The sequence below is a fragment of the Canis lupus genome, chromosome 5 (genome assembly GCF_011100685.1).
Source record: "Canis lupus familiaris isolate Mischka breed German Shepherd chromosome 5, alternate assembly UU_Cfam_GSD_1.0, whole genome shotgun sequence".
Lineage (NCBI taxonomy): Eukaryota > Metazoa > Chordata > Mammalia > Carnivora > Canidae > Canis > Canis lupus.
Genome location: NC_049226.1, coordinates 29867680 through 29893933, shown reverse-complemented (window position 1 = coordinate 29893933; position 26254 = coordinate 29867680). Strand labels below are relative to the sequence as shown.

At 38.9% G+C, this 26254-nt stretch overlaps 1 long non-coding RNA gene across 3 annotated transcripts in view; it reads right to left on the bottom strand.

The window, feature by feature from the left end:
* LOC111096106 overlaps nt 1-26012 on the bottom strand; it is a 34900-nt gene extending 8888 nt beyond the window's left edge. Inside the window, exons 1-3 of one of the 3 annotated variants that reach the window (XR_005358858.1) lie at nt 25780-26012; nt 24587-24681; nt 20138-20266 (exon numbers count right to left, since the gene is read on the bottom strand). This is a non-coding gene — a long non-coding RNA (uncharacterized LOC111096106). The remainder of the gene's footprint in view (nt 1-20137; nt 20267-24586; nt 24682-25779) is intronic. The other 2 variants (XR_005358860.1, XR_005358859.1) reach the window with 2 other exon arrangements.
* Nucleotides 26013-26254: the final 242 nt, after the last annotated feature.

The window sequence follows — 26254 nt, the reverse complement described above, 5'->3', positions numbered from 1 at the left end:
ACGAACCAGGGGTGATGGAAGGGGAGAAGGGCGGGGGATGGGGGTGAATGGGTGATGGGCACTGAGGGGGGCACTTGACAGGATGAGCACTGGGTGTTATTCTGTATGTTGGCAAATTGAACACCAATAAAAAATAAATTTATTATTATTAAAAAAAAACTTCTGCCATTGTAGAACAACATGAGGCAGAGAAAACACAAAACACAAAACAAAACAAAAAATATATCTTGTATATCTCCCAAAATTATGGTGAGCACGTTGAAGGGAATCTAGAAGTGGAAAATATATCTAGGACCTGTAATTGTAGAAATATTGAAGTCAAAAAGGAAGAATCTTAAAAATGAATAGGTGGTAAAATATTGTAGTTAAGGTGGGAAAAAAGAAAAAAAATGGAAATTTACAGTCTGATATAGAAACAAGTTGTACTGGAAAAAGGAAGAAAAAAAGAGGAAAAAAGGAGGGGTAACCTCTGGTTCTATGTACTGTAAATCCCTCAACTTCCCCTGGACCTTCCTAGTGCTGCTTAGTCAGGAACTTGCTCTTCCCCTGTCCATCCAGCTGGTCTTCTGGGGGAGGGGCCTGTTGTGCTGGTTCTCAGGTGTGTGTACCTGGGAGCTACCGTGCCCCCTGCTAGGTGCCGGGCTCAGTGGGAGCTGTTTACCTCGTGAGACCCCTGTTCCCTGACACCCTGCCTCTCCCAGGCACAGGGTGAAACAAAGAAGAACAACACCACTGGTGGCGGCTAGGTCCCTAGCCCTGGAGTCTGCTCCCTGCGGTGACTACCGCAGTCTCCCAGTCTGCACTGGCCTGGATGCTCCCAGGGCGGGGGTCACTGACCTGCACAACTTGGGGGCACCCAGCAGCAGGAAAGCCCTCACTGTCCTGTGCTCTCCCTGCCTCTGCCTATCCCCAGAGGAGTGCAGGATCCTGGGCTGTGTCCCCTTAGCACCCTGGGATCCAGGGCCTGCACTGCTGGAATTGTGCTCCCAGGCCATGGCTCCTGAAAGCAGCAGGATGCAGCCCCCTCCCAGGCCAAATTTTCTTGTAATTAATCAAGAAAATGTTCTAAATACCATTGGGATAACAGCAATTGACATGCAGCTCTCACGACTTTTCTGGAGGGATCTGCTCCACTGGAAATACTGAAAATCAAAATTATTCTTACTCTGGAAAAAAAGGCATCTCCTCAACTCTGAGCTAGCCTCCTAGTCTTTAAACTAGGGGCTCCCAAGAGTAACAGACACCAGCACACCTGATGGTCTTTTCTACCCAACAGGATAAAATACCCACTCTGTGAGCATGCTATATTCCAAATTACTTCACATTCTCAAGATTGCCAGATCTTATTCGACCCCCAGTTACCACCCTGACTTTTGTCCCCAACTATTATGACTGCAAACCCACCCTTGGGAGTCATGAGATCATTACCCAAGAGGAGTACCAGCATCTCTTCCTTCATTATTTCCAGTCATTTGGGAGATTAGAGAGACAAGAAAGGATGAGTGAAATCTTCAGAGACCTTTCTACAGGAAAATTAACTACTTTCTACTTGTTATATTCAGGGAAAAGTAGTCTGTGATTAAAAATTAGTGAAAAAAAGCTAATGTTCAAAAATAGACATAGCTTTCCATCTGCACCGATATGGTCTTTGATAAAGATGTGTTTTCATTCTCTTTTAATAATCCCAGGTCCTGTGACTGATTTCTGAGAAAATGCTGTATTACAAACTCCAGGTGGGTCATGGCCCACTAATGATACCAGAGTATAAACCGAAGTCATAACCCTTCCATTAAATTTTGAGCAATCACAATACACACCAGTGATGATGCTGAAAAACAAGCATTTTTCTAGAGAAGCACAGACCATTTATGGGAATATTGAACTGCTGTTCAGTAAACACAGATGCTTGAGAAGAGTCAGCTGTAAACCAAAGAGCTTGAGTCTGGGGGAGTGGGTGGAAGGGAAAGCCAACAGCAGAAGGTTTCCATGACCTAAGGGTAGACAGTTTGTACATATCATGTCTATCACCATAAATATTTCTACAGCACATTGAGACAGTGATCTATCTTCTGAAAATGAATGCTGGCTTTTAGATATCTAACAACTCAGTTTGTAACTGTTACATTTGTGCATTTAATTTATGATATTTTCTTTGATTATCATTTAAAAGTTGTTCACTAAATTAAAGATCATATCTATCAGATGTAGCAAATGCTTCTGCTGCCTTGCATCTCATCAACACACCGCAGCTGATTCCCGCTGCAGTTGGGACCACCTGTCTGTAAAAGCGCCAACATGCCATCTAAAGCACTCCACCTCCACAGTTCCACACCAAAGCCTGTTCAGAGCCAAAGAGCTTGCTCAGCCCCACAAAAGCAAAGTCCAGGAGTATGGGCAGCTCTCAGGCAGGGAGGCATGGGAAGTGGCAGAGAAGTGCCCCAACCTCCTGTACTTCAGATGGAGAGTCCCATTCTGTATGTTCCTCAGAGATTCTTGAAAAACTGTGCCAGCCTCAACTTCAAGGACTTACCATAGTGTGGGCTTCTTCTCCCTCCCCAGCCCATTATCTATGCACCTTCTCTAGTGCTTCCTGGGCTCCCCTCCCAATCAAAGCATCTGCTCCCAGCTTCACATATAAAGTTCTACTTTCAGAAGAAGCCAAATATCTGAAGATCTAGAGTCATCTAGATGAAAGAAATTTTATCTAGGAATTTAGATACTGAAACAAAGGCAATGAGGCAACTTGGAAAGAGTACCATCTAATCCTCCAACACTTATCTATGTAGCATTTACCAAGTGCCGAGCACTGTTGCCAGCACTGGGGACACTGTTCCAGGAAGTGGCTATAAGAATAGCTGCTTACAGAGTTATTATTTGTAAAGCACTTAGCACTGTGCCTACCACACAGTAAGTAGTATGTGTCTATTATTAAACTAATAGAAAATAGAAGAGTGGACTAAGTCCCAAGTACCTATTGATTATATCTCCCCATTTAAACGACCTTTCAGCTTTTCAACAAACTCCAATAATCTTTTCAATTAATTTTTTTATTTCAAGATAATTAGACATTCAGTGAAGTTGTAAGAAATAAATTACAGAATGACTGAATGTGCCCTTATCTGAGTAGCGTAATTTTAATTACAGTGCTAATCAAAATAATTCATTTCTCTATTTTCTCTTTCTGTTTTGCCTGGAACACAGGGTCCAGTGATTTCTTATTGAGGTGAAATTTTCATAACGTAAAATAAACCATTTTAAAGTGAATGGCATTTAATATATTCATAACATTGTGCGACTATCCATATCAAATTTCAAAACAGTTTGTGAGCCAAAAAGGAAACCTTGTGATAGTAGGCAGGCACTCTGTGTTCTCCCTCATCCCAGCCCCTGACACCCTGCCAATCTGATTTTGTAACCGTTAATTTACCAATTCTGTGTATTTCATATAAATGGAGCCATAACCAGCATCACCTTGATTCCAAAACCAAAGACCCCACCAAAAAAGGAGAATTATAGACCAATATCCCTGATGAACACAGATGCAAAAATTCTCAACAAGATACTAGCCAATAGGATCCAACAGTACATTAAGAAGATTATTCATCATGACCAAGTAGGATTTATCCCCGGGATGCAAGGCTGGTTCAACACTTGTAAAGCAATCAATGTGATTGATCATATCAGCAAGAGAAAAAACAAGAACCATATGATCCTCTCAATAGATGCAGAGAAAGCATTTGACAAAATACAGCATCCGTTCCTGATCAAAACTCTTCAGAGTGTAGAGATAGAGGGAACATTCCTCAGCATCTTAAAAGCCATCTACGAAAAGCCCACAGCAAATATAATTCTCAATGGAGAAACACTGGGAGCCTTTCCCCTAAGATCAGGGACATGACAGGGATGCCCACTCTCATCACTGCTCTTCAAAAAAGTACTAGAAGTCCTAGCCTCAGCAATCAGACAACAAAAAGAAATAAAAAGCATTCAAATTGGCAAAGAAGAAGTCAAACTCTCCCTCTTTGCAGATGACATGAATCTGTACATAGAAAACCCAAAGACTCCACCCCAGGATTGCTAGAACTCATACAGCAATTTGGCAGTGCGGCAGGATACAAAATAAATTCCCAAAAGTCAGTGACATTTCTCTACACTAACAATGAGACTGAAGAAAAAGAAATTAAGGAGTCAATCCCACTTACAATTACACCCAAAAGCATAAGATACCTAGGAATAAACCTAACCAAAGAGGTAAAGGATTTATACCCTAAGAACTACAGAATACTTCTGAAAGAAATTGAGGAAGACAGAAAGAGATGTGAAAATATTCCATGCTCATGGATTGGAAGAATTAATATTGTGAAAATGTCAATGCTACCCAAGGCAATTTACACATTTAATGCAATCCCTATCAGAATACCATGGACTTTCTTCAGAGAGTTGGAACAAATCATCTGGAGATTTGTGTGGAATCAGAAAAGACCCCGAATAGCCAGGGGAATATTAAAAAGGAAAACCATATCTGGGGGCATCACAATGCCAGATTACAGGATGTACTACAAAGCTGTGGTCATCAAGACAGTGTGGTACTGGCACAAAAACAGACACATAGATCAATGGAACAGAATAGAGAATCCAGAAGTGGACCCTCAACTTTATGGTTAACTAATATTCGATAAAGCAGGAAAGACCATCTACTGGAAAAAAGACAGTCTCTTCAATAAATGGCGCTGGGAAAATTGGACATTCACATGCAGAAGAATGAAACTGGCCATTGTCCTATACCATACGCAAAGATAAACTCAAAATGGATGAGAGATCTAAATTTGAGACAGGATTCCATCAAAATCCTAGAAAACACAGGCAATACCCTTTTTGAACTTGGCCACAGCAACTTCTTGCAAGATAAATCCATGAAGGCAAGGGAAACAAAAGCAAAAATGAATTCTTGGGACTTCATCAAGATAAAAAGCTTCTGCACAGCAAAAGAAACAGTCAACACAACTAAAAGACAACCTACAGAATGGGAGAAGATAGTTGCAAATGACCTATCAGGTAAAGGGCTAGTATCCAAGATCTATAAAGAATTTACGAAACTCAACAGCAAAGAAACAAACAATACAATCATGAAATGGGCAAAAGACATGAAGAGAAATCTCACAGAGCAAGACATAGACATGGCCAACAAGCACATGAGAAAATTCTCTGCATCACTTGCCATCAGGGAAATACAAATCAAAACCACAATGAGATACCACCTCACACCAGTGAGAATGGGGAAAATTAACAAGGCAGGAAACCACAAATGTTGGAGAGGATGCGGAGAAAGGGGAACCCTCTTGCACTGTTGGTGGGAATGTGAACTGGTGCAGCCACTCTGGAAAACTGTGTGGAGGTTCCTCAAAGAGTTAAAAATAGACCTGCCCTATGACCCAGCAATTGCACTGCTGGGGATTTACCCCAAAGATACAGATGCAGTGAAATGCCAGGACATCTGCACCCCGATGTTTATAGCAGCAATGTCCATAACAGCCAAACTGTGGAAGGAGCCTCAGTGTCTATCGATAGATGAATGGATAAAGAAGATGTGGTTTATGTATACAATAGAATATTACTCAGCCATTAGAAATGACAAATACCCACCATTTGCTTTGATGTGGATGGAACTGGGTGGTATTATGCTGAGTGAAATAAGTGAATCGGAGAAGGACAAACATTATATGGTCTCATTTATTTGGGGAATATAAAAAATAGTGAAAGGGAATAAAGGGGAAAGGAAAAAAATAAGTGGGAAATACCAGGAAGGGAGACAGAACATGAAAGACTCCTAACTCTGGGAAATGAACTAGGTGTGGTGGAAGGGGAGGGGGATGGGGGTGGGGCTGGCTGGGTGGCGGGCACTGAGGTGGGCGCTTGATGGGATGAGCACTGGGTGTTATTCTATATGTTGACAAATTGCACACCTATAAAAAATAAATTTATTTTTTAAATAAAGGAGAGAAAATGAGTGAAAGTATCAGTGAGGGTGACAAAACATGACACCTAACTCTGGAAAACGAACAAGGGGTAGTGGAAGGGGAGGTTGGCAGGGGTTGGGGTAACTGGGTGATGGGCACTGAGGGGGGCACTTGGCGGGATGAGCACTGGGGGTTATGCTCTATGTTGGCAAATTGAACTCCAATAAAATTTTTTTTTAAATGGAGCCATACACTGTAAGACCTTTTGTGTCCAGCTTTTTGCACTTAGCATAATGTTTCTGAGATGTTTACAGTATAACATATACAGATACTTCATTCTTTTTATTGCCAAATAATAACCAATCCTATGTACCTACCACATTGGTGGTCCTTTCATCCATTAATGCATTTTGTTTTATCCACATTTTGTCTATTGTGAAAAGTACTGCTGTGAAGATCCCAGTACAGGTATTTGTTTGATACCTCTTTTCTTTCCTTAAATTTTTAAATTTTGATTTTTTTAGAGACACAGAGCACATGCAAGTGTGAGCAGGGGTGGGGAGGGAGAGGGACAGAGAGGGAGAGAGAGCATGGAGCCACTGCAAGGCTCAATATCATGACCCTGAGATCATGACCTGAACTAATAAAATCAAGAGTCAGACACTTAACTGACTGAGCCATCCAGGCCCTCTTGAGTATCTCTTTTCTATTTCAGGGGTGGTGAGTATGCCTACAAGTAAAATTGCTGGGTTATTTGATAGTTCTATGTTTAACTTTTTGAGGAACCACTAAATGACTTTCCATAGTGGCTGCACCATTTTACATTCTCACTAACAGTATGCAAGGGCTCCAAATTCTCCACATCCTTGACAACACTTTTTCTATTATAGACATCCCAGTGGGTGTAAAGTGATCTCTATCATGGTTTTAATTTGCATTTACCTCATGCCTAATAATGTTAAACATACTTTATATACTTGTTAGCCATTTGTATACTTTCCTCAAATATATGTCTACTCAGCTCCTTTGTCCATTTTTAATCAGGTTGTGTGCCTTTTTGTTGTTGAGTTGAGCTCTTTATATATTCTGAATGAATATATTCTGTTCAAATATCTGTTTTGCAAATATTTTCTTACATTCTGTAGGTTGTCTTTTCACTTTCTCTACAATGTCCTACAATGCACAAACGTTTTAAATTTTGGTGGTGTTTAGTTCATTTGCTTTTTCTTTCATTATTTATGCTTTTGAATTATCTAATAATCCATTGCCAAATCCTCAGTCATGAAGATTCACCTCTTCTTCTAAGGGTTTTATAACATTAGCTCCTACATTTAGGTTGCTTATCTAAATGTAGATAATGAGTTAATTTTGTATATAGTATGAGGTAGGGGTGCAACTGTATTCTTTAACATGTCCATTTGCCCCAGTATCATCTGCTGAGGAAACTATTCATTCCCTGTATGATGATCTTGGCACTCTTGTTGAAAATTAGTTAACCATATGTGTGAAGAATTATCTCTGGGCTTTCTATTCTATTCTACAGATTTTTATGTCTTTCTTTAGGTCAGCACCACATTGTTTTAACTAAAGTAGCTTTTTATTAAACTTTGAAATCAGGAAGTGAGAGTCCTCCAACTGTGCTCCTTCTCAAAATTGTTTTTACTTCTTCCAATACCATATAAATTTGAGGATTGGCTATTTCTGGGGGGACAAAGGCTATTGGAATTTTGATACAGATCACACTGAAATCTGTAGATCACATGAATATTAAGTCTTCTAATCCATTAACACAGGTTGTCTCCATTTATTTAGGTCTTTCACCTTTGTTACATTTATTTATAGGTATTTCACTATTATGGATGTTATTGTAAGTCTTCTTGATTTTATTCGTGGACAATTCATTGCTAGTGTATAAAAATAAGACTGACTTTTGTGTATTGATCTTATATCCTGCAGTTTTTCACAATTTATTAGCCCTAATTGTATTTTGTGGATTCTGTCGGACTTTCTACATATAAGATCATCTGTGGATATAAATAGTTTTACTTATTCCTCTCCAATTTGGATGTCTTTGTTTCTTTTGCTTGCCTAATCGCTCTGGCTAGAACATCGGTATAAAGCTAAACAGAAGTGGCAAAACTGGGCATGCTATCGCTTGTATTTACCTATCTAGTGAACTTTCCCAGTGTTCCTCATTTCTTTGTATGCCTTCAAGTCATCATCTGGTGTTCTTTCATTTCCACCTGAAGGATTCCCTTTAGTATTTCCATAGAGCAGGTCTACTAGCGATGAACTACCTCAGCTTCTCTTTATTGGGAAATGCCCTAGAGTTTCCTTCAATTTGAAGGATAGTTTTGCCAGATATACAATTTTTGGTTGGCAGATTTTTTTCTTTCAACACTTTAATATGTCATTCCATGCCTTCTAATTCCATGGATTGTGCTGGGAAATTACCTGTTAATTTCATGTAGAATCACTCATATATAATGCATTGCTTATCTCACTGCTTTCAAGATTCTCCATTTTTGATTTTTAACAGTTAAATTATAGTATGTCTCAGAATGGTTATCCTCATGTTTATACTCCTTAAAGTTTGTTGAGCCTCTTAGATGTGTAGATTCATGTTCAACTTGGAGGAATTTGGGGCCATTATTATTTCAAATATTCTTTCTGTCCCTTTCTCTCTGTCCTCTTTCTTGGAACTCACCTGATGAGTATGTTTGTATGTTTGATGATGTCTTTTTCTCCATTCCCTCTTCTTTCTTCTCCCCACACTGGGTAATTTTAATTGATCTGTCTTCAAGTTTGCTTGTTCTTTCTTCTACCTGCTCAAATATTCTACTGAAACCTACTATTGAATTCTTCGTTTCTGGTATTGTACTTTTCAGGTCCAGCATTTCTGTTGAGATCATTTTTATAATTTCTATTGATATTCTCTATTTGTTGAGACTTCATTTTACTGATATCTACCTCTTTGTCTATGGTTTCCTTTAACTCTGCTAGTCCAGTAGGTCAGTTGGTTTAAAATCTTTGTCTCATATGTCCAATATCTGTGCTTCCTAAATGACAATTTCTGTTAATTTCCTCTGTGGATAGGTTCTACTTTCTTTTTTTCTTTGAATATTGTAATTTTTTGTGGAAAACTGATATTTGAATATTATAATATGATAACTGGAAATCAGATTCTTCCCCCTCCTTGGGTAATTTATTTTATTTTTGCTTGCTGTAGGCTGTACTGGTTTGTTTCTTTTGTTACTTTTCTAAACTATTTCTGTAAAGTCTGTATTATTTGTTGGATGTAGTTTCTGAAGTTTCTGACCTTTGGCTTATAGTCAGCTAGTGTTGACAGAGATTGCCTTGAATGCCTGGGTGAAGGAAGAAAGAAAATAAGAAGGAAAGAAAGAAAGAAAGAAAGAAAGAAAGAAAGAAAGAAAGAAAGAAAGAAAGAAAGAAAGAAGAGGGGAGGAGAGGAAAGGAAAGGAAAGGAGAGGAGAGGAAGGAAGGAGAGGGAAGGGAAGGGAAGGGAAGGGAACGGAAGGGAAGGAGAGGGAAGAGAGGAGAAAAAGAGCCTCTCCCAATGTTTGCAGATTGGTTCTTTCAGTGCTTAGCCAGGCTGTTTACAAGTCTGCATTAGCCCCCACTTTATGCTTTCTGTGAGCCCAAAGAATGGCCATAGATGAAAGCTCTGGGTGTTGCCTGGTCTCTCTGAGAAAGCATTCTGTCCTGGCTATGCACACAGCTTTCTAGATTCTCTGGTTTATACAGGCACTTCTCAATGGCTTAATCTCCCAAAGAAACTCTCTCCCCAGTTTCTCTTGGAGTAACTGGACTCTTGGACTGTTGGAGTGTCATTTTTTGGCTTAAATGCAGTCTTTTGCCCCAGGCTATAGCACATTGTTCTATTGCCTCACAATGTTTTCAAGGAATGCCCTCTGCATAGCCACTCTTTGATCCCAAGAGAGTTCCAAGTTGGGTGGAACAAAATCAAGCACCTTACATCCATCCTTTAGGTCATCTCCAGATAGATCAAAACAGACAAAACATAGTTCTTTAAGAATATGATCTTTTCTGCTCCCTCCAGGACCAGAGACCAGAGTCCACACTGGGAACTCAGGCTACTATCTTCAAGATCACCACCAGACCAGGAAGGCAAGTGAGGCAAGAGCAAGCAAAATTTGACAAAGCTTTCCTATTATGTTAAAACTGTCACCACCATTATCTCTCCTTTCTTATCCAGCATTTTCTTGCTTTCTGTAAACTTTTGGCTATTTTCCAGAGTTCTTACAAAGTTGCTTCTGACAGTTTTTGCTTCATATTTTAGTATTTCTCTGAGGGATGGGCCTTTGGAATTATCCAGTCCATTTTGTTTGCTGACATCACTTTTTCTGATAGTTTTTAAAAATTTCATCTTTGACTTACAGGAATTTTCAAAGGGGAAAAAACTGATAGAAGGATTATCACCAGCCACCAGATAATAACATTCATGATGATTTCTTGACCATATTTATTTATATAAAATATATTTAAATATGTGTTTAGAAATGTTTGTAATAGATGTGAGCAACGTTTATGAAAATAGCACACACCTGAAGAGCAAAAGAAATTTTAATAGAATGGGCTTCTACCTGTTTTACACTATTCTCTTAATAGCTTACGTAAATTCCACACTCAAAATCCCACCACCTACTTGGAACAAAAACCTTCAATCAAGGCTTAGGAAAATGGTGGTAAAACACTTTGTCCACTTTAATTTGACGGGACATCTACCAGCTGCCCATTGTGGGCAGCCATGAGTGAGAGAGGAGTGCTGAGTCAGCAGTGTCTGTTTTCACCCTACTTCTCCTTCCACCAACTAAATCCTTCTACTCATCCCTCTGGAAGCTAGAGCCAAGTCAAGATCAGCCTCCTTAATGAAGTTTGAGAAACACTCCCATGTACACTGATCTCCTTTCCTCAATTTCTAGAGAACTTATTCCTAACATTTATTTTTTTTAATAAAATAACATAAATACCTCAAACTCTTAAATGATAGTAGGATGGTACTATTTAAATATTAAAAGCTATTGAAGGAAAAAAAAGCCTTATTTGAACATTTTATTTTTGTACCTATGTCAATGCTAGACAAGTAGGATGCATTCTGGAACACCCTGATATTATCTTCCTTGTCAGATAGGCCCACAGACCACTACCTTAGTCATAAGTCAACATATTCTTAATATTTTTCCAACTCCCACTATTTTCTAAAAATAAAATTAATAATAAAATGATGAGTATGTAATCAAAGCAAAAAAAAGTCATCAATTTCATTAAAAGGCAAGTTCATACTATATATCGATGTTTTTCCTTCATTCCAGCTAATTAAAAATTCCAGGCATCTTAGACTCACATACCTGGATCTGAGAAAACAAGATGTTTTCTAATTTTCCTTCAAAAGGCTGAAATATTTTCAAAATATGTAACAAAACAAATAATTAGAAAAATATATGTACCAAGAAAATGTTATTTAGGGAAAATTATCAAACAACACAAACGTCTTTTGGTTTTTGTTTTTCTCTAAGTCATTCACAACTAATAACCTTACCAATTGTTCTTTTTCCATCAAGCGTCCCTCCTTGGTTTTTTTTTTTTAAAGAAGTAAAGGACAAGAAGCAATTAGTACATCTTCAAAACATGAGTCAAGGAGGCAATGAAATGCTGTATTTGAGGTTCTTAGTTGTTACAGATTTTTCCGTCCAAAGAGATGAGGATATGTTAACCAAATTAATAAAGTTTTCCATACTTTGAAGAGTGAAATCAAAAGTCCCATCAGTCTACGTTTTGTAACAAAACTCATGTGTATTAGTGTCCTTTAAAATTACATGTTAGTTTTTTCTAACCCGACAGTTTGAATTGCTATGAAAACCACTATTTCTGTTTCTATGTGACTTACATGGTGAACAGATCTCCAGAGTACTCCTTCAGAACCTCTGTATCTGGAAAATGTGTTCTCTCCATGAGAACATGTACAGAAATTCAAAATAATATCCAGAAAAACTGAGTCAATGATACGCATGACATACATAAGTACTATCATGTATTATTTGGAATGTGTTTCTGGCTTTTGCTGGCAAAAATTTTGCAATTTATTCACCTTCTCTATAGTCTTTTTTATGGGTTCTTCAGCAGGTCAGTCTGTTTGGATGTTCATGAATTTTGTGACTGAGCACAAGAGCATGTGCTGAAGACATAGTTTAATGAAGATAGCCTGAGATTTCAAGGGACTCTAAATTGAGCCTTAACATGAAACTTTGCTACCTAAGATCACCAAGACTTCCTAGTTATCCAACAAAAGCATTTTTCATAGCAGCTATGGCAGTATTGACCAGATGACACTTTTTTTCTTAACTTCTGACATTCTCTACCAGTTCTTTAAAGTGATCCAGCTTCCATATCCTTCATATTGACCTTAGAGAGTCCTCTTCTTCCATCTGCCCACATTCCAAATTGAGTTAAATATTAAGATAAAACACCTCTAATGTAGGGGCAAAATGCTATAATGATCTATCCAAATCTACTTTAAAATGTGTTTGAGGTAGTAGGTATAAAGATAACATTTTCTTTTCTTTTGATTGCAAAAACATAATTTTTATTTATTTTTATTTTTTATTTTTATTTTCTTCAAATTTTTATTTAAATTCTATTTAGTTAACATACAGTGCAATATTGGTTTCAGGAGTAGAATTCAGTGATCATCACTAATATGTAACACCCAGTGCTCATCATCACAACACCCTCCTTAATGCCCATACCCCTTCTAGCTCATCCCCCACCCAGGTCCCCTCAAGCAATCCTCCTATTTGTTTCCTATTTATTTCCTATTGCTAAGAGCCTCTTATGCTTTGTTTCTCTCTCTCCTTTTTTTCCTACTCCTTTCCCATATGCTTATATGTTTTCTTTCTTAAATTCCAGATGTGAGTGAAATCATATGGTATTTGTCTTTCTCTGACTTATTTCGCTTAGCATAATACCATCTAGTTCCATCCACATCACTGCAAATAATAGGATCACATTCTTTTTTTATGACAGAAGTGATATTCCATTGTATTTATACCACAGCTTCTTTATCCATTCATCTGTTGATGGAAATCTGGGCTCTCTCCATAGTTTGGCTATCATGGACATTGCTATTATAAACATTTGAATCAGTATTTTTCTTTCCTTTGGGTAAATACCTAGTAGTACATTTGCTGGGTCATAAGGTAGTTCTATTTTTAATTTTTTGAGGAACCTCCACACAGTTTTCCAGAGTGGGTGCACCAGTTTGCATTCCCACCAACAGTGAAAGATGGTTCCCCTTTCTCCTCATCCTTGTGAACATCTGTTGTTTCCTGTGTTGTTAATTTTAACATTTCTGACAGGTGTGAGGTGGGATCTCACTGTAGTTTTGATTTGCATTTCCCTGATGGTGAGTGATGTGGAGCATCTTTTCATGTGCCTGTTGGCCATGTGTATGTCCTCTTTGGAAAAGTGTCATTTCAAGTCTTCCACCCATTTTTTAATTGGATTATTCAATTTTTGGCTGCTGAGTTATATAAGATCTTTATATATTTTGGATACCAACCCTTTATCAGATATTTCATTTGCAAATATCTTCTCCCATTCTGTAGGTTGCCTTTTAGTTTTGCTGATTGTTTCCTTCACTGTATAGATTTTTATTTTGATGTAGTCTCAATAGATTAATTTTGCTTTTATTTACCCTGCCTCAGGAGACATATCTAGAAAGATGAATTTCTTTCATCAGTGTTTTATAGTTTTCAGAGTATAGGTTTTTCACCTCTTTCGTTAAGTTTATTCCTAGAAGATGTATTATTTCGGTGCAATTGTAAATGGGATTGTTTTCTTAATTTCTCTTTCTGTTGCTTCATTATAAATGCATAGAAATGCAACAGATTTCTGTACATTGATTATGTATCCTGCAACCTTACTGAATTCATCAGATCTAGTATGGGTTTTTTGGTGTAATCTTTAATATTTTCTATCTATAGTATCATGTCTTCTGCAAACAGTGAAAGTTTACTTCTTCATTACCAATTTGGATGACTTTTATTTCCTTTGTTGTCTGACTGCTGAGGCTAGGACTTCCAGTACTGTGTTGAACAACAGTGGTACGAGTGGACATCCTTGTTTTGTTCTTGATCTTTAGGGGAAAGCTTTACATTTTTCACCATTGAGTCTGATGTTACCTGTGGGTTTTTCATATAAAGTCTTTATTATATTGAGGCTTGGTCCCTCTAAATCGACTTTGTTGAAGGTTTTTATCATGAATGCATGTCATACTTTGCCAAATGCTTTTTCTGCATCTATTGAGATGATCATAAGGTTTTTATCATTTCTTTTATTCATGTAATGTATCATGTTGATTAATTTGCAGGTATTGAACCACCCTTGCATCCTGAGAATAAATCCTACTTGATTGGGGTGAATCATTTTTTAAAATTTTTTATTGGTGTTCAATTTGCCAACATATAGAATAACACCCAGTGCTCATCCCTTCAAGGGCCCATCTCAGTGCCCATCACCCAGTCACCCCCACCCCCACCCACCTCCCTTTATACCACCACCCCTTGTTCGTTTCCCAGAGTTAGGAGTCTCTCATGTTCTCTCTCCCTTTCTGATATTTCCCACTCATTTTTTCTTCTTTCCCCTTTATTCCCTTTCACTATTTTTTATATTCCCCAAATGAATGAGACCATATAATGTTTGTCCTTCTCTGATTGACTTATTCCACTCAGCAATGTTGATGGAACCCTCCAGTTCCATCTACATTGAAACAAATGGTATTTGTCATTTCTAATGGCTGAGTAATATTCCATTGTATACATAGACCACATCTTCTTTATCCATTCATCTTTCGATGGACACCAAATCTTCCTTTTAAACAATTTCTGACAAGGCATTCTACAGTCCCTGAAATACAAAACCGCTCTACTGAGGCTTTGCTTTGTCTTGAATATGTGCCTAGCGAGTGAAGGAGTAAGGGTGAGAGGCTTTGCCCTGGCCTAGCTGAGCAGACCTGGCTTTTGAGAAATCTCTGATGGAGCCACGGGGTGGAATTCTGTTGTAAAAACAGCAAACACTCAGCTCTCACTGTCAGCTTTGGTGAATCATTTTTTTAATGTTGAATTCAGCTTGCCAACATTTTATTGAGAATTTTTACATCTGCATTCATCAGGGATATTGGCCTTTGGTTCTTTCTCTTAGTGGAGTCTGTATCTGGCTTTGGTATCAAGGTAATGCTGGCCTCATAGAATGAATTTGGAGGTTTTCCTTATTCTATTTTTTGGAATAATTTGAGAAGAATAACTATTAACTCTTCTTCTAGTGTTTGGTAGAATTTGCCTGTGAAAACATCTGGCCATGGACTTCTGTTTGTTGGGAGTTTTTCAATTACTGACTCAATTTCATTGCTGGCAGTCTGTTCAAATTTTCTATTTCTTCCTGATTCATTTTTGGGAGGTTATAGGCTTTTAGGAATTTATCCATTTCTTCCAGGCTGTGCAATTTATTGGCATATAGCTTTTTTATAATATTCCCCTAAGGTTGTTTGTATTTCTGTGGTATTGGCTGTTACTTCTCTTCTTTCATTTGTGATTTTGTTTATTTTGGGTCTTCTCTCTTTTTTTATTATGAGTCTGGCTAGAGATTTATCGATTTGTTGATCTTTTCGAAGAACGAGCTCCTGGTTTCATTGAACTACTGGGTTTTTGTTTTTATTTTTGTGGAGTTTTTTAGGATTCTATATCATTTATTTCTGCTCTAATCTTTATTACTGCCTTCCTTCTGATGGCTTTCAGTTTTGTTTGTTGCTCTTTTTCTAGCTCCTTTAGGTGTAAAGTTAGGTTGTTTATTTGAGATTTTTCTTGCTTCTTGAAGTAGGCCTGTATGGCTATAAACTTCGCTGCTGGAATCATTTTTCTTGCATCCCAAAGATTTGGGAACATTTTGTTTTGATTTTCATGTGTTCCCATGTAATTTTTTATTTCTTCTTTGATTCCTGGTTGATCCACTTATTGTTTAGCAGCCTGTTATTTAACCCATGTACTTGTGCTCTTTCCAGATTTTTATTGCATTGTGATCAGAAAATATGCATGGTATGACTTTGATCTTTTTGACTATGTTGAGGTTTATTTTGTGACCTAATATATGACATTTTCTGGAGAATGCTCCATGTGCACTTGAAAAGAATGTATTCTGCTGTATTATGATGGAATGTTCTGACTATGTCTGTTAAATCCATCTGGTCCAGGGTGTCATTCAAAGCCATTGTTTCTTTATTGATTTTCTGTTTGGATTATCAATCTGTTGTTATAAGTAAGGTGTTAAAGTTCCCTACTATTATTGTATTACCATCAATTATTTCCTTTATGTTTGTTATTAACTGTTTTGTGTATTTGGGTGCTCCCATGTTTGAAGCATAAATAATTACAACTGTTAGACCTTCTTGTTGGATTGCCCCCTTTATTATTCTTTAGTGTTCTTCTTTGTCTCTTGTTACAGTTTTTGTTTTAAAGCCTAGTTTACCCAATATAAGTATTGTTATCCTGGCTTTCTCACAACCTGAGTTTAATTTCTCTACTTTGACATTCTCATTCTCAATAAAATTGATGAGGAAAAGAGGAAGGGGAAAGGATAGAGCAAAGGTAGGAGTACAAAAGACAAGCAGGTTATGCAGAATTATTACATCTTTTACTTGACTATTTGGTGACCATATCTACCTAGATTAGTCAACGTGGAATTTTAAAATCCATGTTCATCGTTTTGAGTAACCCTAACATGTGTCTGGCTTTTTGGCAAGCTGAAACTTAGAATTCCTGGCACTGTGGTTTGTATTTGGGTGTCACCTCCCATGAGTTTTTTTACACATGGAAGATTTTTATCACTACAATTTTCTGAATATAACTCGTGATGACTTCTGGAAACCCAGGGATTTAGAAAGGGAGCACGGTGGCAGTGAATGACAGCATTAGCTCCTGGTAATAACACAGTGAGTAAAAACACTTAGCAATAAAAGATTTGGAGCTGAACCTATAACAGAAGCATTATCTTTACAAAGTTTCCCAATAACTAATTACTATTTTTATTGGAAAAAGTAAGGAGAACAATTGCAGACCTGACTATCCTGGGAAGGTCATCTCTGATCCAGACCACACTGACTGACCCTGGTATTGAGGTGCAAGCAAGAAAGGGGGGAAGAAAGTCATGCCAGGAAGAAAGTAGAGAGTCTCACAAGGCATGTGGCCTTTGCCATGACCCCAGAGGGCCTGGCAACATCTGAGTCAGCTGACCCACAAGCACAGCCCAGAGCTAACATTTCAGCTCAAGCTTTTGCCAGAAGCTCGAGAACCAGTTGCTTTTAACTCCTCACACTTGCTTCTATAAATAAAACATGATGAAACATGAAAAAAATGATGGAAGTACCAAGGAAAAAACAGAAATGAATCAACATCCTGGAGTATAAAGATAACTGGGGGATCCTAGGAAGTTAATAATTCTTGCCACAGGCCTGACTTGATGATAATGCTACATCCTTGGCTTTGGAGCCAATTCCTAAATATCTACTTGCATATATTGTAGAAATAGGAGAAGCAGAGTATGATGAAGAATTGTCAATTGCAGATTTCTTGAATTAAGCCAAAAGAAGAAAGTGGGCAAATAAGTAAGAGTTCCCAGAGTCAAAAGGACAAAGTCTTTGAAAAACAACAAGAAGGGGGTGGAAAATAAGGTGCATGACCATCATAGCCAGTTGGCATTTGTAGATGGAAAAATGAGAGGCAAGTATTCACATCACAGACATGATATGCCTGCTCTAGGGATGCCTGGGTGGCTCAGTGGTTGAGCTTCTGTCTTCAGCTTAGGACGTGATCCCAGGATCCGAGATCGAGTCCCACCTCAGGCTTTTGCAGGGAGCCTGCTTCTCCTTCTGCCTGTGTCTCTGCCTCTCTGTGTGTCTCTCATAAATAAATAAAATCTTAAAAAATAAGCCTGCTCTACTATGAATAACTTTTAGACTTTAAGATAAGGATGTCTAGTACACAATAATTATAAGATCATGGAGACAGGAATCATTGTCTAATCTTTCTGTAGCCCTTACCACAGGTAGTCCTGTGAGTTTATATTAACTGAACTTAAAACATCAAATTTCTTAGTTCCTTTTTCTCAGATTTTTGTTACCTTTATCTATCCCAAAGTAGTTATATTATCAGTCTGCTTTTAAATAATTGGCAAACACCTAAAATAGCACACATCACTTGCTTTATAGTTTATCACATCTGACACTAGCAACAGGAAATATATTTTACATGGCACAAGTCAGGCAATAAGAAACCCATTATTTTTAAAGTCCTGCTCATCCATTTTGCAGAAAATTATCATTATTATCTATTCAGGAGGTTTGGATACATCTGAGTATGTGAGACTATAACAGCAAAAACTTTTATTAAATATAAAATAAAATATGTTGCCACTCATCCTTTATTCTGAGTTTGTGGTTTTTACTTTTTACTTTTTTACTATTTTTTAAGATTTTCTTTATTTATGAGAGACACAGAGAGAGGCAGAGACATAGGCAGAGGGAGAAGCAGGCTCCTCATAGGGAGCACAATGTGGGACTCTGTCCCAGGACCCTGAGATCACAACCTGAGCCGAAGGCAGATACTCAACCACTGAGCCACCCAGGCATCCCCCAAGTTTGTGGTTTTTCATCACAAAAACTTTTACAAGATCTCACAGGTGTTCAGTGATACTGGTTCCACCTCTTTTCCTGGATTATCAACCTCTTCCTTCTTGTTGGTTATTTTCTCTCAACTTAGAGCACTCAATGCCATGTCTTACAACATGTACACGCATGTGTACACATGAACACGCATCTGTTTTTACCCTGTTTCCAAATCTATCTACCATAAAGGCTTTGCTTGGTTTCACAACAAAGTGCTTGGTGCACTTGTCTGAACCCATGGACTTCTTTGACTCACCTTCTATTCATTTCTCTGTCTACTCTGACTTTTGCCCCATTTTACTAGTTACATCCTAGTTTCCATATGCTAAAAACACATTTTGATACTTGTTTTCCTTGAATTCTTGTCTTAGCGATCCTTTAACGAATCCCCAGAATCATAACCCCAGGCTCAGTTTCTAGGAGCCCATGCTCTCGGGAGGAGTCTATAAGGGAGTGAGGTTTCCAGATGAAGAAGAGACAAGGATGCAGCTTCAGGTGATACTGAGCCTCCACCTGTTCCCCCAGGGAACTCTGGAGCACGAACTACAGCATTGTTCCACCTGCAGCAAAGGATCAGAGCCCTTGCCCCGAGGTCAGACACTGGGGTGATTGCTGGACCTTCCACAGCACCCAGAACCAGGGGAATCTGCTGAGGTCACCACAGCACCTGTGGAACTTTCTCCCATTGACACTCTAACTGCCTTTTCATTCCTGAAACATTGTCTTGGCTTCTATGTAGGTTTATGTCCCACATTCCCAGTGACTCAGCAGTCCTGCCGCTCACTGTCCTGTAGCCACTGTTGCTGTCACTCTGCACTCTTAAGGGATCTCACTCATGCACACAGCTCCAAACACCAACTGTATGCTGATGACTGGTGGCCTGGGTCAGATATCCAGAAAACAGCCCAAGAACAGGATCCTTGTTAAAGTGATTTATTGAAGGAGTGTTCTCAAGAGTAGGGAGGTAAGGGAAGAAAGATAAGGTGGAGAAATAAGCTTGCCAGAATGTCTGGCCAGGTCCCATCTGAAGGCCATCCTCGATCCCGTGAGAGGCTCTGGATGCAGACGCACCACTCATGGAAGGAGGCCGGGCCCTCTTCTGTCTTACAATGGTCAGTCTTTGGTTGGTCGGCCTGGGGGGTGGGGTGGGCAGACTGGGCCGTCCCTATGACTGTACCATTCCCATGGCTGCAGTCATGGCACAGGTGTGGCAGTGGCCAAGGACAGAGGCTTGCAATTAACCCCTGCTTATTCCATGTGCCTGGTAAATTAATGCCCCTTCCTGACCTGGACTTTCTCCAGTTTTCTTCCTGTACAGCCCCAGCCAGCCAGGGAGACTTTTCACCATGCCCTATGGACACACACACACCCTTGTCTTGCACAATTTCCCCTCCACACACAGCTCTGCCCACAAGGAGGATTTCACCTTGCCTGGTTTTCAAGGCCATCCTCAAGGGGGTGTAGAGAGTTGGGTGTCCACTTTTAGCCACCGTCCTTGTGATCAAGTTAACCGTTTCCTTCCTTCATCAGCTGGTCACGGGGCACCCTCCATCACCTGTCATATATAAATTGAGGCTGAAAATAAGCATCCACAATAGTGGTAGGTGATGAGTGTCTGGGCCACTTATCATGTTAGCCTACTGGTGACTTCTACACCAACCCTGAGATGTGCCCCCATCATAGGGTAGCTTCTCATTCACCTGATCTTATGACTTGGTATATCTAGCAGCAGCCAAACTCTGATGGGCAGTTCTGGAATTGTGGTCACATAGGCCCCATGGTGAGACACTGGGTTTCTCTTAGAGCCCAGTAGCATCCAGAGCTGTTGGAATCGTCTATAGTTTGGGGAATATAAAAAATAGTGAAAGAGAATAAAGGGGAAAGGAGAAAAAATTAGTGGGAAATAGCAGAAAGGGAGACAGAGCATGAAAGACTCCTAACTGGGAAACGAACTAGGGGTGGTGGAAGGGGAGTGGGTGGGGGGTGGGGGTGACTGGGTGATGACGGGCACTGAGGTGGGCACTTGACGGGATGAGCACTGGGTGTTATTCTATATGTTGGCAAATTGAACACCAATAAAAAATAAATTTATAAAAAATAAATAAATCTCAGTTTCATCTTAAAAATAAAAGGAATCGTCTATAGTTATATAGGCTTGTCCTTACTCTGGAACTCTATGGGGCTGTACTGTGTTTCTCTCTTTGGTCTTCCAGAAACTCCAAACAGCATCTCTCTTTATTTATTTTTTTTTTATTGGTGTTCAATTTACTAACATACAGAATAACACCCAGTGCCCGTCACCCATTCACTCCCACCCCCCGCCCTCCTCCCCTTCTACCACCCCTAGTTCGTTTCCCAGAGTTAGCAGTCTTTACGTTCTGTCTCCCTTTCTGATATTTCCCACACATTTCTTCTCCCTTCCCTTATTTTCCCTTTCACTATTATTTATATTCCCCAAATGAATGAGAACATATAATGTTTGTCCTTCTCCAACTGACTTACTTCACTCAGCATAATACCCTCCAGTTCCATCCACGTTGAAGCAAATGGTGGGTATTTGTCATTTCTAATAGCTGAGTAATATTCCATTGTATACATAAACCACATCTTCTTTATCCATTCATCTTTCGTTGGACACCGAGGCTCCTTCCACAGTTTGGCTATAGTGGCCATTGCTGCTAGAAACATCGGGGTGCAGGTGTCCCGGTGTTTCATTGCATTTGTATCTTTGGGGTAAATCCCCAACAGTGCAATTGCTGGGTCGTAGGGCAGGTATATTTTTAACTGTTTGAGGAACCTCCACACAGTTTTCCAGAGTGGCTGCACCAGTTCACATTCCCACCAACAGTGTAAGAGGGTTCCCTTTTCTCCGCATCCTCTCCAACATTTGTTGTTTCCTGCCTTGTTAATTTTCCCCATTCTCACTGGTGTGAGGTGGTATCTCATTGTAGTTTTGATTTGTATTTCCCTGATGGCAAGTGATGCAGAGCATTTTCTCATATGCATGTTGGCCATGTCTATGTCTTCCTCTGTGAGATTTCTGTTCATGTCTTTTGCCCATTTCATGATTGGATTGTTTGTTTCTTTGGTGTTGAGTTTAATAAGTTCTTTATAGATCTTGGAAACTAGCCCTTTATCTGATATGTCATTTGCAAATATCTTCTCCCATTCTGTAGGTTGTCTTTGAGTTTTGTTGACTGTATCCTTTGCTGTGCAAAAGCTTCTTATCTTGATGAAGTCCCAATAGTTCATTTTTGCTTTTGTTTCTTTTGCCTTTGTGGATGTATCTTGCAAGAAGTTACTATGGCCGAGTTCAAAAAGGGTGTTGCCTGTGTTCTTCTCTAGGATTTTGATGGAATCTTGTCTCACATTTAGATCTTTCATCCATTTTGAGTTTATCTTTGTGTATGGTGAAAGAGAGTGGTCTAGTTTCATTCTTCTGCATGTGGATGTCCAATTTTCCCAGCACCATTTATTGAAGAGACTGTCTTTCTTCCAATGGATAGTCTTTCCTCCTTTATCGAATATTAGTTGCCCATAAAGTTCAGGGTCCAAGCATCTCTCTTTACCACAGGTAACATCAGAATTATGGGATCTGCTGGGTTGTATAGCCCAAGTGGCAGAACCGCTCGTTTTGCAAACTAGACCAGCTACAGTGACCTTTCCTGATCTTGATCTGAATCTCTCAGGGTGAAAAGGCTTTCATATCAATAAATAAATTGAGCATTAAAGTAACCCCATGTGGAGACTGTGTTGACTACAAACCCCAAAAAAGCCCTACCAAGCTTTGTGCTTCTTCTTTAGGGGCAAGGAGCAATAACCACCCCACTTTCTGGAAAGTATGTAAAGGTACACCCCAGACCATTAGATTCATAAACACTTTACATGTCACTAAATTCTCCTAGAAAACTATGTCAGGTTTTTTCTGCCTTTTGGAGCGGGAAATATTTTACCAAAGCATTCAGAATATGTGCCAGCTCTTACTCATCACATCCCATTGACATGACATCATTAATATAGGGGAACAATGGTCTTCTGCAGTATTTTAAGATAACCCAGGTCCCTTTGAACTAAATTATGACAAATAGTAGGATTAATGTAGCCTTGGGTAAGATTTTGTAGACTATTAACCCTTTCTTGTGACTATAAGAGATTAGCTTCCAATCTTCTTTCTTGATGAGTAAGCGCAAGAATGCATTTACTATATCGATGACTCACATCCCATGCAGGCAAAAGAGTGTTAACCTGCTCTAGCAAAGACACCATATCCAGCATAGCAACTGTTTTTGGCATCCTACTTGGTTAGATTTATGGTGGCCCATTAACATGAAGTCACAAATGAGACTTGAACTAATCCAACAGATTGTTCTGAGGCTGAAAGGCCTTTTCAGAACTGTCCTAAAATTAGGCCAAAAGCCTTTAAATCTCCCTTTAACAGCCAATCACTGACAGAATATTGTTTCTTGAACAAAGTAGTATGACATTGAATGATACACTCCCTGAGGTATATGGTAGGGAATGAACAAACGTATTACTTAGATGTAAATGACTGGGAATAACAAAATCACCATGAATGCACATTTATATATGATTATTAGGATGTAGGCATGGCACTCTACTAAATGCTTTACATGCATTATTTTATTCGATTCTCCTAATGGACCAATCTATAAGGTAAGTACCAAAAATGATGTTGAAACACAAGCAGGCTTGGATGCCTGGGTGGCTCAGTGGTTGAGCATCTGCCTTTGGCTCAGGGTGTAATCTTGGAGTCCTGGGATCGAGTCCCACATTGGGCTCCCTGCAGGGAGCCTTCTTCTCCCTCTGCTTGTGTCTCTGCCTCTCTCTCTCTCTCTCTCTCTGTCTCTCATGAATGAATAAATAAAATCTAAAAAAAAAAAAAAAACACAACCAGGCAGACCTCAAGGTCCATGCTCTTCATCTGAAGCTATAACCAGTAAATCCATAAAATGTAAGCAAGCCATTCTGAATTACAAAATTTTAAAAGAAAACTCCTATGTTTTGTAAGCAAGTAATCTCAATTTTCTTATTTCACCCAATACATCAACTTCTTAGAGTGATACTTAAGAGTCTATAGAATGCATTTCCATCCTACAAATATTTTCATGCTCTGTTTGATCTTTTGGCATCTTTCCAAGGTACCATAATAAATACTAGATGCTGATGTCCATCTAAAAGTACAGGGGAGGTCACTGCAGGTCAAAATTATATGGCAGGAGGCCGTGGGAAGAGAATGTTACTAATGAGTCACCCAACTTTTTAGAGACTATTTTAGACTTCTTATTAAAGCATGAGTATCTTCATATATAGTTTTTCCAGCAATGCTTAATTCTAGCCTCTCTTCCCTTTAAGAAGAGTTAGCTGCAGTGTAAGCTAGAAAGTGCTACACAATGTAAGAGAGAACTGCACACAGATGAAGGAAATTACTCAGTGTCAATTGACAAGGGAATCAAGCCATGACTTTCCTTTTGGAAAATAAAAGTTTATTTTTAAAGCTCAGTGATCATCATTCTTCTCCTGAATGTTAGGATGCTTCATATTGGATGTTGGGGAAACCGCTGGTTTTACTCCACAGGTGCTTCTGTCAGAGTGAGTCATTCATGGATCCTGGGGTGTGGAGGCCACCACTAGTGCAGGACTCATTGATGCCAGCGCTTGTGACAGTACCTTCCAAGAGCTACTCTGAAGGGTTGGAAGGGATTTTCATCCTTACCATCACCTGAATCCCTGTGGCTAACTAGCAGCTGTCACAAGTAGGCATTGAATAAGTTCAATAAAGGAATAGGTCTTACCAACTGCTATCACTCCAGTTGACAGCAATCACTAGTGAAAATTGTCTTCAGCATCTACTTACCTTAACCACTCTAAGTTTTAAGTATTTCTTGCCTCTGGACAGCTCTTAGATTTCCAGCAGCTGGATAACTCAAAGGTAATTTCTGAGTGCCACTTCTGTTGAGCGATTAAAAAAGGAGTCAATGCTGATTCCTCTAAGTAAAATCCTACACAGTGCTTTCCAACAACAGCTCTCTTATGGGATGGATCCAAAGCTCTGTGGAATCATGATCTGAGCACAAATCCAATAACGCTATTCCTGTGTGCCAGCTTAGAGCCTTCCATCCTTGACTCTCTAAGGGAAGCTTTTTGGATAATTGAAGTTAACAGTAATTCAGTTCAGCAAATTCGGTTCTGAGTTCCTACTATGAGGTTGATGTTCTTCCATATACTTAATGTTTGGCTTATATATTTCTCCTGAGGACTGTAAACTAAGTTAAATGTGAGAGTGAAAGCTCCACATTCCCGTTTGCATATGGTGTGGTTTCTTAACAGTTCTATAGCACCTTGGAGTTCTATGTGTTTCCTAACTTAGACCTTCTCATCAGTTCTATGAGGCAGACATATTTTCATTTTACAGGTGAAAAAACTTAGAAGGAACATGTTGCCTGAAGTCACACCAACTCATAGGCTCCTTAGTACCCAGAAAACAGCAGAGCTGCATTTTCCAGGAACATTTTCCACTGGATCTCTGTTCTCTTTTAGGGACTATAGATGTTTTTTGCTGTTGCTATTCAAAGTGGGAAGTTTTTAATTTACTTATATATTCTATTTATAAATACTGGAAATACAGTATATAAAACATCATTTCTCAAGGCTGTTTTACATTCTAATAGGAAAAATAAAACACATTTAGGTATCTATGAACTAAAACAGGAAGTGAAACATGTCATAAAAGAGATCCAAAAATAAAAATATATAAGAGATATCATTTCCAGCTGGGAAAGAGCAAGTAAGATTTTCTGCACACAAAACATTAGAAATACACGATTAAAACAAACAAACAAACAAAAAATCTACCTAATGATCTTTGCAAAACAACTTACTCTTTTAGTAAGTTGCAAGCTAAGGGGGAAAAAAAGAAGAAAACTATGACCCACATAAAGTTCATGACATTCTTCTTGTATCAAAAAAATGAATATGAAATACATATGCATAAATTTCTATATTGGCAATTTATGGATAGAAGAAAACAGAGGGTCTCCATCCACCCACCTTCAACTCACTTCTCATTGAAGAAAAGAGTCTAAATTGATACAAATTTACTAGCTTCTCAGTTTTGCAGATTGAAAACATATCAGAGATAAGTCTAGTCAATGCTGGCAGAATCATGCTCCTCCTGGCGACACCACATGTGTTAAGTGGATTCCATATTCTTCCTGTTCATTCTCCTGATCATGTATAACACAAACAGTGGTAGTCACGTACACCCCAAATCTGGACCAACCATGCACACATCCTCAGTGCCAGTGCAATCACAGTCTCATAGACACAGGTGGGGACTCATCAGTCAACATTGTGCTCTCATAGCTCATGCACTCATCAAAAACATACTTGCATCACCAACTAGCTTTTCTTGTTTTTCATGCCGAATTTTCTTCCAATTTTAAAGTATTATACTAAAAACAAGAAGAGACATAGTGTTTTTGCTTAAAGATGCAACACTTGGAGCTATTAGCTGTATTTTTTT